Source organism: Nestor notabilis, unplaced genomic scaffold, assembly GCF_000696875.1.
Source record: "Nestor notabilis isolate BGI_N333 unplaced genomic scaffold, ASM69687v1 scaffold14085, whole genome shotgun sequence".
Lineage (NCBI taxonomy): Eukaryota > Metazoa > Chordata > Aves > Psittaciformes > Psittacidae > Nestor > Nestor notabilis.
Genome location: NW_009930770.1, coordinates 60,104 through 74,576, shown reverse-complemented (window position 1 = coordinate 74,576; position 14,473 = coordinate 60,104). Strand labels below are relative to the sequence as shown.

Below are 14,473 nucleotides of genomic sequence, written 5' to 3'. Positions count from 1 at the left end.
ACTGTGTGGAGGCTGCAATGCAGAGATCCTGTCTCACCTCTCATTTGCAAAACGTGTAACTAAGGAGAGAACGCACAGAACCCGGCTCCTCAGAGCCCCTCATCCCCTCATGTTTTGTGCTTGGCTCTTCATAATCCAAAAATCTGGGATAATTTCCTCTCCAGACACACTCTGAGCATTAAGGAGGTAAAAGAAAACTGCTTCAGTAGCTCCAGGGATTGCTGAGAGTGGATTTAAGCAGGAAGCAGAATGTATTTTCTGGGGCGGTCTCATATGCGACTGGGGAAAAGGGAATAGGCTGACGGAGGGTTGGTCGTAAAGCAAGCAGAAAAGAGAGACTTACATCAGAGCTCCCGATTTCCATCTCTACGTCACCTAGCAACATTCCCGTTAAGGACCTGACTTCCGAGAAATTAATTCCCTGGGAATTTTCCCATTAGATGGCACCACTGGCATTGAGACAGCTTTCTCTGCTCTTTCTTCTTCTCTCCTCTGTTCTGAGTCCCTTATGCCAGATAGACCTAAATCCCAGTTCACAGACCTCCTCTACCCCAAAAGCTCAGGGTGACTTGAAAGATGAATGGTGTTTGTGCAGACCCAGTGACATGGGCTGACAGTCCTAATATCATTTGGAGAAAACCTTTTGTCAGGACCCTGTCTTTGCAAAGGGGATAACAAAGATTCTGGAAAACCCCACGGAGTGACTCCATAACCTGGCTTCTTCAGGTGGAAGAGTGTTATGACTTCATTAAAACTGTACACAAGCTGTTGAGCTGGTCCCTGAGCCACACAGAATGCTCCAGGGCAGCTCATGCAGACTGTGGTTTTCTGGCAAACCAAAATGCTCATGAGAGGGACACCACCACCCTCTCAGTGACCCTCATATTACACAGTGCAGCAGACAGTGCACACACAAGGGTGATTTCCAGGGAAAACCAATGCTTCAGCTGAAATCAGTAATGGAAATTCTTTTTCTTCTTGTCACTGGGTAATATATTTTCTTCTGTGGCTGCAGAGGGCTGAGGTGTAACCCTCAACAATGCTGGCTTCGATGGATATATGAATTTCTGCTAGAAAAAGGATGCTCAGGTTGCCAGACTTACGTTTTGATAACATCTAAGGTGCTATACAGAGACCTCCAGAGTTAATCATAGAATCATAGAATGGTTTGGGTTGGAAAGCACCTTAGGATCATATAGTTCCAACCTCCCTGCCATGAGCAGGGACACCTCACACTAAACCATGTTGCCCAAGGCTCTGTCCAACCTGGCCTTGAACACTGCCAGCGATGGAGCATTCACAACTTCCCTGGGCAATGCATTCCAGTGCCCCACAACCCTCACTGTAAAGAACTTCTTCCTTATATCTAATCTAAAACTTCCCCTGTTTAAGTTTGAACCCATTACCCCTTGTCCTACCATTACAGTCCCTAATGAAGAGTCTCTCCCCAAGATCCTTATAGGCCCCCTTCAGATGTTTGGGCTTTGCTTTGGTTTGATTTGGTTCTGTTTGGTTGGATTTTGATAGGAGATTCAATTTGGAAACTCAACATCAGTGTTCCAGATTTCTGTGGGCTCTGTCTAGTAGTTAGGTCTGGTTTAAGACTTGCCTTGTTGGCCTTTGGGAACTCAGGTGAGATGAATCCCAGCCAAGGAACCTTTTCCAAACTTCTGAGTTTTGCAGGTAAAAAGCCAGCACTCAGCAGGTCTTTTTTACCTATTAGACTGACACCCCCATGTGGCCTTCTAAGAATCTGGTTATTATCAACAGTTCTGGTAATGACAAATAACTCCCAGCTCTTCAGGGAAGAGCAAAACAGTGTTCTTTCAACAGAATCAGAGGCACTTGTGTTTCCAAATAGACAGAGTCTTTAAAGAAAAAATAAACCTGGAGCAAGTCCACAGTCCAGACATTAGTAACCCTTCAAAAAGAAGCTTTACATACAAGTAAACGCTTAGGATGGACCCCTAAAATAATAGTCCAATAAATCATCTGGCTATGCAAGCCTTTTTCTCACTGCCTTCAACATTCAAATGAGGAAAAATATACCAGAAAGAGCTTTCTGTTTCTGCAGGCTAATCCAAGCTGTGTTTGTAGGATCCTTAGTCACTGAGCTCAAGAAATTGCTCCTGTAGGCATCTTCTGTGGATAAATATAACCAGACGTGCTCTGAGCGTGCAGCCATAGTTTGTGGGTCATTCTGCAGGGGGAGATTTCTTCTTCATCCTCTTCCATGGATAATTGGAAAGACTTACTGGGGCCAATCACCAACTACCTTCTTCTTATGGATCTTGAGGTCTAGGTGGAGGTGAGAGAGTCAATAGGATAGATAACATGGATTATTCATTTCCACTTCAGGGCTGAAAGCTATTCAATCTTCCGTGGCTCAAAATCTGTGAGCAATATCCTAGGTTCCTCTCAAATCAGCATCTCTACTAGACATGGAATGCAACAGGGGAGTCTGTTTTGGGGTTGGATAGTCTTGTGGTCATCATCTTTAGCAATGCCCTGGATTTGTTATGTGCACCTATTCTCAGCACCACAGGAGCTTTCAAGGACTGGATCTAGCATGTTTCTAGGTCACATATAGGAGACAGTTTATAAGTGTAAATAGACAAGAAGCAGACACCCTGTAGCAGTGCTCAACTGTGCAAAAAGGTTCCCCCCTCATAAGCACAGAGATGTTGAGACCCTCAGGCACATGTGTGTGATCAGCTCTCCAGTGGTCATGGGTAGGATTACCATTGGGATCCAGAAGCTGTAGTGGTTTTGCAGAAAGTAGACCCCACTTAGGGTATAATCTTGATGTCTGGATATTGCAAGAGGTTCCATAACCTAGTTTGAGAGCCCTAAATACCAGGAACTGTTATCTAATAAATCTCTGTAAGGAAATATCTGCTGCTGTCAAGCTGAACGTTCAAACCCAGATTGAATGTATTTTTGACACCTTTCACTACTGATTTTTTTAGCAGACATGGAAAACTTACTGTGCATCTCCCGTATATATTTTGGTGAGATGTGAATTTGGAGCTGGTGGAAGATGGTAGATTGTCATTCCTGGTAGCGAATTATTTGCAGAAGTTGGAGGGCTGGGCAAGAATCTCACATATCACTGCAGGAATATGCCTGACTCCCATTCCCTAGCTGGAGAGAGACAGATTGATGTGAAAGGATTAGCCAGGCCCCATGAATAACTCCAGATCCTTCAGTGGGCTCTGTGGAAAGATATTAGAAATGTCTGTTCTATGCTAATGCTCTTGGCTGGTCTTCTGGTCAAAGTTGCTGTTTAACACCAGAGTTTAGGTTTGGTTTATGACGTGGACCTTGGTCTGTAGGTACAGCAAGGAGCCCCACTCATTTCTTACCAGCACACCCAAACCTCTCCCTGCAGAAAAGGGGTTTTTGTATTTTAGATACGTCAAACTTGTTTGGAAACACAACCAGCACATTCTTTCTGATGTTATTTGGTTTATTGACAGGGGTGCAAACAAACAATTCTGTGCTCCACTCAGTTCTGATCACTACTCTGCAATAAGTAGCATGTGCCATGAACCAGGGAATAGCTGTGGCATTCCAGATGAGTCTAACCCTATGGAAAAGAACCACATTAATAAACACAATTGGTATCCTAGTATGAAACCCTGAACAGCGCTAAAAAGAGAGGTCTGAGGAATGAGACAAGATGCTGTCTTCAACAGCAGAAGCACAGAGAGAGCATTTTATGCTAGATTGCCCCTTTTACTCTCTTCCCATTCACAGTCATCTCTTGAGTCCTCCATACAATCAATTCGTCTTCATCCTCCATCACCCTTGTCACTTCACATTCAGCTTCCTCATCAGTAGCTTTGTATATATATAGACTCAGCTCCATCTCCTAATTTTCCTTGCAGTGATTTGTGAGTGACAGAGCCCTTCTCCAATCCCAAAGTAATACTTGTTCTGTTTCCCTGATCCACTTCTTTACGTCCTCCATTCTTATTATTAATAAAGTCATACACATATACAGAGGTCTTGTACATTGACAGGGAGGCTGTGTTGGTTGCCTTGGACCATTGCTTTTGAGTCCAGCCTGTTCCCTGAAACCACTTACCTGACTCACAGCTGATGTCAAATAAGCTTGTCCAAACAGGCTGAAAGGTAGTTATATTCCAACAGGTAGTGTGAAAATCACTGCCTCAGCAGGGCTGAAGTAGCTCAGCTGGGAGAGCGTTAGACTGAAGATCTAAAGGTCCCTGGTTCAATCCCAGGCTTCAGCAGTGTTTTCCTGGAGTTTTTGCACTTAGTGCTGGGCTTTCCAGTAAAAGAAAGACATGGAGCTACTGGAGAGAGTCCAGAAAATGCCCAGGAATTTAATGAAAGGACTGGAACATCCCTGCTATGAGGAGAGGATGAGAGGCCTGGGATCTGGTTGCCCGGACAGGTTGGGGAGTCTTAATTCTTAGAAACATTCAAGAGCTGCCTGGATGGGGTGCTGGACAATAGGCTCTAGGTGGTCTTGCTGCTGCAGGGGGTTGAACCAAATGGTAGGACCCTTCCAACCAGTTTGTGTATAGAAGACAAAGATAAAAGTATATGCCTAGAGCAGGGAAAAGCAAAGCTAATGTCATCCTCATATACTTCCATTAGCAGTGGCCATCTGGCCAATCAGCACAACCATCTGGGCTGACAAGCATCTGGGATGAAGATTTGTGTATCAGAATCATAGAATCATAGAATAGTTTGGGCTGGAAAGGACTTCAAGATCATCCAATTCCAACCCCCTGCCATGGGCAGGGATGCCTCACTCTAGACCATGTCACCAGAACAACATATAAATAAAAGCAGGTTTATATATTCCTGTTCTTACAGGCCCATTTATTGGGTTCAACCTTTTCTCTTTACACCATTTTTTCCCCCACAGAGAAGCTAATAACTTTATGGACAAGCAGTCTATGCTTCAAATTCTCCTCCTCACCCGCTCTGAAATCCCAGTGTCTGTCATCTGCTGCAAGATCTGCAACTTTACGTCACGAGCAGAGCCCCCAAATAAACTTCCGTTCTCATTTAAGACACCATCTGTGTCCCATTTCTGCAGTGCTTGGCAGGGATCGCTTCCCTTCTATGGTATGTTTGTTCCCCTCGCTGAGCTGCAGCTTTCTTTGGAGGTGGGAATGTCAGCGGGTGGAAAGGATGCCAGCTCTGTGCTAACAGAGATCGCTTTGCTGTGACAGCGTCCTTGGGTTGCAGGGTGCTTTTGATGGTCAGATGTTGTCAGGTGGCCCTGGAGTGGACTCAAGGGCAACCCATAGAAGAGCTAGAGCCAATGCAAGGTCATATTTGCCTGCAAGAAGGGGAAGAGATTTCAGTGGGATGTTGGCTGTAAATGAGGGTAGAAGCAGTGACGTGAGGAAAAGCCAAGTTGAGAATATCATGGTCTAAATGTGCTGGAACAACCAATTGCTCTGGGTCCTTTCACCAGGTAATTGATGGAGTCCATGGAATCATAGAATCATGGAATGGTTTAGATTGGAAAGGACCTTAAGATCATCCAGTTCCAACCCCCTGCCATGGGCAGGGTCACCTCACACTAGACCATGTCACCCAAGACTCTGCCCAACCTGGCCTTGATCACTGCCACGGATGGAGCATTTACCACTTCTTTGGGCACCCTGTGCCAGCGCCTCAGCACCCTTACAGTAAAGAACTTCTTCCTTATATCCAACCTGAACTTCCTCTGTTTCAGTTTAAACTCATTCCTGCTTGTCTTATCACTACAATCCCAATCTTCCTATTATGCAATTACATTAAACTTTATTGCATCATTCAGAGACCCTCAACTCATAAAAAAGCATAAACAGCCTTAGCTTAGGCTGCCCATCAAACCAGCTGAATGCCCTATGCAAGCTGCATTGCTGTGCCTCAGTTGCCCTAGCCATAGCAGTGACACATGCCATCCTTTACCTTCCCCAAGCGTGCTGCAAGCTAACTTGCAGGTGAAAGTACTCTGTGTTCTCAGCTTGTTTTCATGTGTTATCCCTGCATGTGTCCCTGCAGATGATGCTGTATTACTCACACACCTTTCAAGTCCTCTTTTTCTCTTCTAATTCCTTTTATTTGCAAAACCGATGAACAGTTTTATCCAGGAAAACACAGCCTTCACAATGCTGGCATCAGCGTCACAGCCGTCCTCAGGAGAGGCTGTTCCTTCAGAACTTCTATCACTTTCAGGTGAATTTACCTCAAACTGGATCGGAAATGGGGAGGGGGAAGCATTAAGAAAGAAGAGAACAGCTCATCTGAGAAAAACAGTGAAAGATGACTTAAATAATGAGGAAACAGTGGAGGAAACAGTGGAGGAAAGAGGATGATGGACTGGAGGTGATGTATGAGACTACAGAAGCCTAGGTCACCATTGATAGAGATCATTTTAAATGGCCAAGAGCAACTTTGGATTCATTTGGAAAGGCAGTCTGTCACATAGATGGAGATAAGGAAATGTTGGAACACAACCTGTCACGGCAAAGGCTAGATTGAATGTTGTCTGTGTATCTGGAAGAGATAAACACCAAGGATGAAGAACATGTGGTTGAGCTAGAAGGCAGCATTATAAGTAATGAGTTTAAACTGATCCAGGCTATGTGTTAGCTGTAAATTCAAAGGTTTCTACCAATCAATACACAGCATCTCTCAGCAAGCTCTTTCATGTCCTTGTTACCAGAAAAGTCTAGTAGGGGGTTGTCTAGGAAAGGGGTTTTAGCACATGTGGTGGCTGAGAACCACCTTCCCATCCCTATATCTCATTTTGCTGCACAACTCTCTGTTGCCGCAGTATTTGATTACACTGAGGTACTCGGATTTTAATACACATAACAAAGTGGATGATGAGAGCATGATGAGTTAAAGCCTTCTCTATTGTCCTTCCCCAAGTAATTTTCTTAATCATCTTTCTTAAAGAAAAGCTGAGGTCTTGTATAAGCCACAGCAACCAGGGACCACCTAGGTTTTAACCTACTTTTGGAGTTGTTGTATTCCTCTTTGCTTTTGAGATTGCAGCCCCAAACTCCTTGGATACTGCTTGCTTACCCTTAAGCATCCATCTGTACCAGCTTCCATAGACTAATTAGTGTTACGAAAACTGCCATGTCATCATCCCTCCTTGGCAAAGATGAAAGATCTGGAGAGCAACAGCAGACATAGAAAATATGGGAAGGTAAGACGGACATAGGGTGCTAGTGTCTATGAATTCTTGATCTCACTTAGAAGACATTATCATGCCTGACTCTGGCTGACATCAGCCCATGACCATGGTAGACAGTGACATGAAATGGACACGGGTCCACCAGACCCTGGGTCAATCAGCGGAGGGTGGTTTGAGAAAATCTCTGATATAAGGAACTATAGAACCACCTTTCCTTTGGTTATCCCACCTGCCAAAACCAGAGGTGCTGAGACATTTTCAGCTGCCTGTTGTCTTAGTGCAATCATGTTTAATAACACCAATGTGTCTGCTCACAAAGATTTTGCCTAAAACAGTTAAAACTCTTTCTTGATCATTTTGATAATTGTTGGTTGATGAGGTCTGTTACTGGATGCAGATACTTCTGGTGCCTTTTCTCATTTTGGCAAGAGAAGTGGTCATCCCATGGAAGCAGGCACAAGATAAAGATGCCCCCAAATGAATCTCCAGCAAGTTGAATTGGTTTAAGGTTCTCATAGTGACACACTTTTCACAGAATCATGGAATGATTTGGATTGGAAAGGACCTTAAAGCTGCTCCAGCTCCAACCCCTGCCACGGGCAGGGACACCTTCCACTAGAGCAGGTTGCTCCAAGCCCCTGTGTCCAACCTGGCCTTGAACACTGCCAGGGATGGGGCAGCCACAGCTTCTCTGGGCACCCTGTGCCAGCACCTCAGCACCCTCACAGGGAAGAACTTCTGCCCAAGAGCTCATCTCAGTCTTCCCTCTGGCAGTTAAAGCCGTTCCCCTTGTCCTGTCCCTACATCCCTTGCCCAAAGCCCCTCTCCAGGTCTCCTGTAGCCCCTTTAGGCACTGGAGCTGCTCTAATGTCTCCCCTTCAGGAGCCTTCTCTTCTCCAGGCTGAGTCAGCCCAGCTCTCTCAGCCTGGCTCCAGAGCAGAGCTGCTCCAGCCCTCTGGCATCTCCAGAAAGCAGCTTCCTCTGGACTCGCTCCAACACCTCCATGTCCCTCTTATGTGGGGGCCCCAGAACTGAATGCATTACTCCAGATTTGGTCTCATGAGAGTGGATTAGAGGGGTAGAATCACCTTCTTTGACCTGCTGGTCACACTCCTTTTGATGCAGCCTTGAATCCCAGTTACATGCATGCTCACTTGACAGGCTGTGTGTAAATGCAGCTAATCTGCTTTGGAAAATGTCATTAAATGCAAGCAGTTTCATGAAAAGACAGCATAGAGGAAAAAAAACCCCAGTAATCTGATGTTTTTCATCTTTTGTTCAACTCTGCATTGGGTTGTCTTCCACCCCTTCCCAACTGTTCTTCTCCTGTCCCCCACAGTATGAAAATAGACAGGCAAAAGTGGTTGCCATGAAGGAGGTGGACATGAAAGGGATGTCTTGGCCCTGGGAATGACAGCAGAAACCCTCTAGCAGGGAACAGGAATAACTAGTAACACATAGAAAGAACAGTGACTTGCTCACTGTCAGTGCTGTCCACCTCCTCAGCTTGGGAGGGGGACCATCAGCTCCAGGCTGAGCACACCCACTTGAGAGAGGGAGACAGCCTGAGCAGCAGCGAGGGAAAAGTTCATCTGGAGGGGAAAGCAAGCTGTCCCTGGAGGAGGTGAGAGGAGAACGGGGGATCCTGTCAAATACCATGGCTGCATTTTGAGACGGACTTTCTGGACTGAACATGATCCGGGAATATGCAAGATGGGAGGAAGATGGGGACAAGGGGAGGTCGAAGTGCTGTGTTAACATCCTTACCAAAGTTTAGCTCATTTAGACTAATGAATCTATTGAATATACCTTAGGAAATCTCTCTTCCATATTCACAACCACAGCTTGACTTTGTTATGGTGAGACTGTCATCTAACTATTTATCTAGACAGCTGCTAACCCTGGAATGGGGCAGATCTCCCAGCACTGCTGGAGGATTAATGCTGCAGATGGCTACAGGTATATTTGCAGGTGTTGAGATGATGCTTTGCCTCCTTCTCCTGACATCATAGAATCAGAGAATACCAGGTTGGAAGGGACCTCAGGGATCATCTGGTTCAACCTTTCTAGGCAAGGCATGACTAGACTAGATGTCCCAGCACCTTGTGCAGCCAAATCTTAAGTGTCCAGTGTTGGAGAGTCACCACTTTCCTGGGGAGATTATTCCAACGGCTGATTGTTCTCATTGGGAAAAATATTTCCTCTTGTGTCCAACCAGAATCTCCCCAGGAGTGACTTGTGCCCATCACTATGGGCTTTTCCACATGACTTCTTGTAAAAAGGGAGTCTCCATCTTCTTTGTAGCCACCCTTTAAAGAGTGGAATATGCTGATAAAGTCTCCCCCGAGCCTTCTCTTCTCAAGGCTGACCAAGCCCAGCTCCCTCAGCCTTTCCTCATATGTTTTCCCAGTCCTTGGATCATCTTTGTGGCCCTTCTCTGGACCCTCTCCAGCCTGTCCACATCTTTTTTGTAGAGCAGGGACCAAAACTGAACACAGTATTCCCAAAGTGGCCTGACAAGCATTGAGTACGGTGGGATAATGATTTCTTTCTCTCTGCTGGTGATGCCTTTAATGAGACACCTCTTGTCTATTTTCTTTGTTTTGCTTCATTTATGTTCAATCTCCTCCAAGAGGACATGATTGTCCCACCTGTGGAAGTCATGGCTCACTTCCCATACTACCACTCATAGCCAGGCTCTCACAGGCGGCACCAGGGATGCCGGCACCTGATTCCCACAGGAGTCATTTGAATTCCTCATCAGCACAAGCTGATAAATCATGTATTAAAGGTACAATCTCCTGAGGTTGGGTCCTGCTCCCCTAGAAAGACATCTTTGGGAAGGTCCTAGCATGCAGCTCCAGGCTCCAGCTGCCTTCCTGTGCTGTGTCACTGTTTACCCTCTCATGCACCAACGCAGGAACCTTTACAGGGCTGGCAGGGAAAAGATTTTCTGCATTACCACTTCTCAGCCAGCCACAACTGAGAAGGCTTGAGAAAAGAAAAACTCTTTCATCTTGGTGGGTGACCACAAGGGATTTGGTAAGGACTTGGTCCTGAGCTAGAAACAAACGTGCTCTTTATCCTGTTGCAGACTCAATGGCTGGTGATGACCAGGATTGAGAGAGCTGAAAGCCTGGTTTTAGAAACTTGTTCTCAGAGTGTTTTCTATTGCAGCAAGCTATCAGTGTCAGGGCTTATATTTCCTAGGTGCCAAGACCCTTCCCAAAAGGTTGTGTATATACAGATACAGATATACAAAGTTTACAAACCAAGCACCCAGACACATGAGCTGAGTTGCAAGAGCTTCATGCCTATGAATTGCAGTCTGTAACAAACCAAGGTAACTTGTGTTACCTGAACACATGGTGGGGCTGAGGGTGTGTGCAAGTACCATGAATTAGCTCCAAAGTATTAGGCAGCTGAAAGGTACTAAACTATTTAGTGAGGAAAGGAACCGACATTCCAAACCCTCAACTATCAGGTCTTTCCATAGGGAAGCACTGAAATAGCAAAGGAGCTGACTCTTACTCCTCTAACTATATCGAAAGGCTGGGAGGGTGGTGGGAGTGGTGGGAAGGAGCTCTTAAACTTCAGCTAAATGTTTAAAGCTGGAAGTGATGATCTGAGAACTTAAGGCCTAAAAATCCTTGGGCTGAAAACCTGTGCATCCTCATTGACTTTGCAGGCCTTCTAGTTATGGTTTTCTTTGCATATTTATTCTTATTACTACTACTACTATTGGCTCCAACACTAGTGAGTGTGCTGCATGGCCAATCTGTAGCCAAGGTAGAGCCTGAACTCTGCTTTTACAAGTTTTCAGGTTGGTGCCGTAGCTGTAAAATGAACTTCCCTCAGGCAACAGGCAATCCAGAACATCTGTGGCCACCCAGCAAGATCTTTAATGGGGTGGCTTTAAAACAAGCAGGAAACTGTGCTGCCTCTCACTAAGTCCTGAGTAAAGAAAAGCTGCTGCCGTTTTCTATACTAACTTTATGGGTTTCAAAAGCCCGTTTCATTTCTCCTCCTCCTCCATATACTTCTCCCTCTCTCCTGCTCTCTCTTTCCCCCTGCGGAGGTGCCAAAGCCTCCTGCATCAATTTGTGAGAACTTCTGCTTGGAAACTAGAGCAGAGAATCACCCACGTAACCAGGCTGGCAGGAAAATATCGGAGGCAGAGACACTGACTCAAAATGACTCGAGGAGTTTCCCCATGTCAGAGTGAAAGAAATGGGAGCCTGGAATCAACTCCACCGAAGTTCCTGGGGGATGAGACACCTGTCCAGCATCTTCTGACCATGACCAGGTCATGGTCTTCTAACCATGACAGGTCTCTTCTATTTGCCACTTGCCTGAGACTGGCAGCATTCCCAGATTTGGGGGTTTTATCCATGAAAAAACTCAACGTGGCAGTCTTTCTTCTAGATATTTCCAATTGCTTGTAATGAGGGATTATGAGACATAGTGGAATTTCTGCAGACTGAAGCAAAAAAGAAGTTTCCAACTCATGCGGCACAAGTCAAGTAGCTTAAAAAGATGATCTACGTGTAGTTTAAAGCCTCACATACCATCTAGTTGTTAAAATCACTCCTGTACTGGATTCTTGTACTTTTTTATGTTACCTTCTGTCCTGAAATTGCAGAGCTTTGCTGAGGATGTTTAATGTGCTGCAGATGCTTGTTGGGAACCAAACTGAAATCTACCCCCACTTCCGCATGGATGAATAAACCCTCCTCAATCTGCTACCTCCTGTGTCCTCCCAAAGGCTGACAGAAGAATATTCCCTCTTACCCAGACTGAATCCTTCTCTGGGCAGGGACATGAAAATCTCCCTATCTCATAAGCAACAGCAGGAGCTTCATAACCCTCTTTCTCTGGGCTTTTTCTGAACACAGTTTGCATGTTTAAATAGCCTGCTTCCACTTGTAAGGAGCAATGCTTCATGTTCTCTCCTTTTCCTCCACTAACACCCTGCAGTCACAGATAAAATGAGGCTTTGCTGTTCACACTGAAAATAAAGGAAAGCCCATTGCCCCAAAATTAACAGCCCAAATAGTTAACAGCCCGACTAACAATCTGAATTACAATTAGTTAATCAGCCATAGGTACTAAAGCCAAGACCCTTCAAAGTTATTTTGACTATTTACTTTAGTACCTCTGAGGAACTGAGTTGGATCCAAGAAGTATTCTCCAGTTTTAGAGTTCAGAGTGTTCAGAGTGTGGTCCTGGCCAGTTGTTGCATTTGGAAGAGGAATTGTTGTCTTTTTTCCTTTTTATTTTGTGCATGACACATGAGCAAGCTTCAAGAAATCCTAACTCATCATTTTCCATGGTCTTGTTGGGTGACCTGAATGGAAGAACTTCCCCCATCCTCATATCTGCCATCTAAAGACCAACACTGCATAAGTCATGTGCAACAACATGTTCACCAAGTGATTTAGAACCCTTTGCCTTTCAAAATCCAAGCAGCTCCCACTGTAAAAGACAGGCAGGGATGGATCTGTAGCTCTAAGCTCAGTGTTTGGAAAAGCTGAGCTGTTGGGAACAGATGGAATCCAGTGTGGCTGGTGAAGGGTTAGCTCCAAGGTTGTGGACTGCTCCCTGAGGCTCTGTGCGGCAGAACTTCAGCTGCTCAGCAGTAAAGACCTGGGTTATCCCAGGCTCCCTCTAAAGACAATGGGAATAGTTGTTGCCTTAAAGTATGATTCATATTTCAGCTGCCAAGATGTTAGAGGCCAGCTTTACCAGCTCAAATGGGATGAGAAAGGGCAGGGATGAACATGTGCAGACCTAACCTGCTGTCAGAGGAGCTGGATGGCAGCTCCTCTCACCCACTGGTGCAAGCACTGCAGGGTGCATCTCTTAATGCAAGCATGGGTGGTCTTCATCACAGTCTGGACTCTACACAAGTACACAAGAGCATGTGTTATCTGTTCAGCTGCACACAAGCTGCCTGTTCCTGGCACAGTGCTGCTACACCTCTAAGAGCTCTGCACTGCAGCACAAACCAAGCCTTAATGTCTTTATGCCTGGAGTAGTAATCGCAGGATTATTGCTCCCATGGCATGCAAATAATACTCCTTTCTTTTCCTTGTCTTGTAGCTGCCATGTAACTTAGCAAATTAAGCTTTAGGGCTGGCAATGTCTTTTAGTGCCTGTGTGTGTTGGCTGCCTCTGCCTCCATCATGGCTAGCTCACTCTGCCAGATCTCAAAGTCCTTTCCAAAGGACTCTGGAGTATTTTGCCCAATTTGCTGGTGGGGGAAACTGAGGCATGAGTAAAAGAATTGCTTTGCCCTCAAGCTAGCTATTGTCAGAGCAAAGGACAGAGACATGCAGTTCAATTAGCTTATATATCACAGTAGGTTTGACCAGCCTTGTCTAGTGGAAGGTCTCCCTGACAATGGTGGGGAAGTCGGAACGAGATGATCTTTAAGGTCCCTTCCAAATCAAACAATTCTGTGATTCAGTGATCCTGTGAAAAAGAAAGCAATAGCAAAAACATTCCATGACAGTGCAAACTACCAGAAAAACGATCAGCAAAACAGAGAAGGCAATGCTGGGAATATTCATGCCTCACTCCATCACCTTTTCATCAGGGCAGCAGTACAGACACTGCAGCAGTGATTCACAGTGACTGCAAATCAGAGGTCCAGAGTCTTCTGTCTGACCTCATGAAACAACTGAGCAAGCACCATGTGTCAGTAACTGCATTCCGTAGCTTCAGTGGGAACATTCCCAGGTATACTAACAGACCCAGTCATGCTCCTACAGTGACAACAGTGACAGTGCAGAGATTTTTTCCTCTTCACCTTGATTTAGTTGTTCTGGTTTTGTTTTGTTTGGGGATTTTTTGTTCATTTTATTCTGGAGGAAAAGGTTTAAAGCTCTTGCTGAGGATTTCCTTTATGCTTAGCTGGCTTCCAGTGCAGGCTCCTGCACCTCAGCAGCAGCGAGATACAGCTCTGGTGCTGTACGGTCAAGGTGGATGCATGCAGACCGATCCCTGCCAGCCCTCTTGGTGGGTAAGGTGGATAGAGGTATCCCGAGGATGGGGGAGAAGGACAGCAGCAGCAAATCAGGAGTGGAAGCTTTAAGAGAAAGAGGCAGAAATCACTAGGAAAAGCAGAGCTGAAGAGCACTGGGAGAGCTGTGAGTATCTGTGGGGGAGAGCTGCGGGCTGGAGCAGCGCTGTGCAGGGGCTCAGGGCACGATGATTATCGAGGTCTGACATGCGCTGATTGATCAACGTGGGGGCCCCGGTGTCAAAGGGACCTGGACGGTGGCGAGAGGAGGG

General features: G+C 45.7%; 1 non-coding gene across 1 annotated transcript; it reads left to right on the top strand.

Moving 5' to 3' along the window:
* Positions 1 to 4,183: 4,183 nt before the first annotated feature.
* On the top strand, positions 4,184 to 4,256 carry TRNAF-GAA. The gene has a single exon. It is a non-coding gene; the product is annotated as a tRNA-Phe (tRNA).
* The last annotated feature ends 10,217 nt before the right edge of the window (positions 4,257 to 14,473 follow it).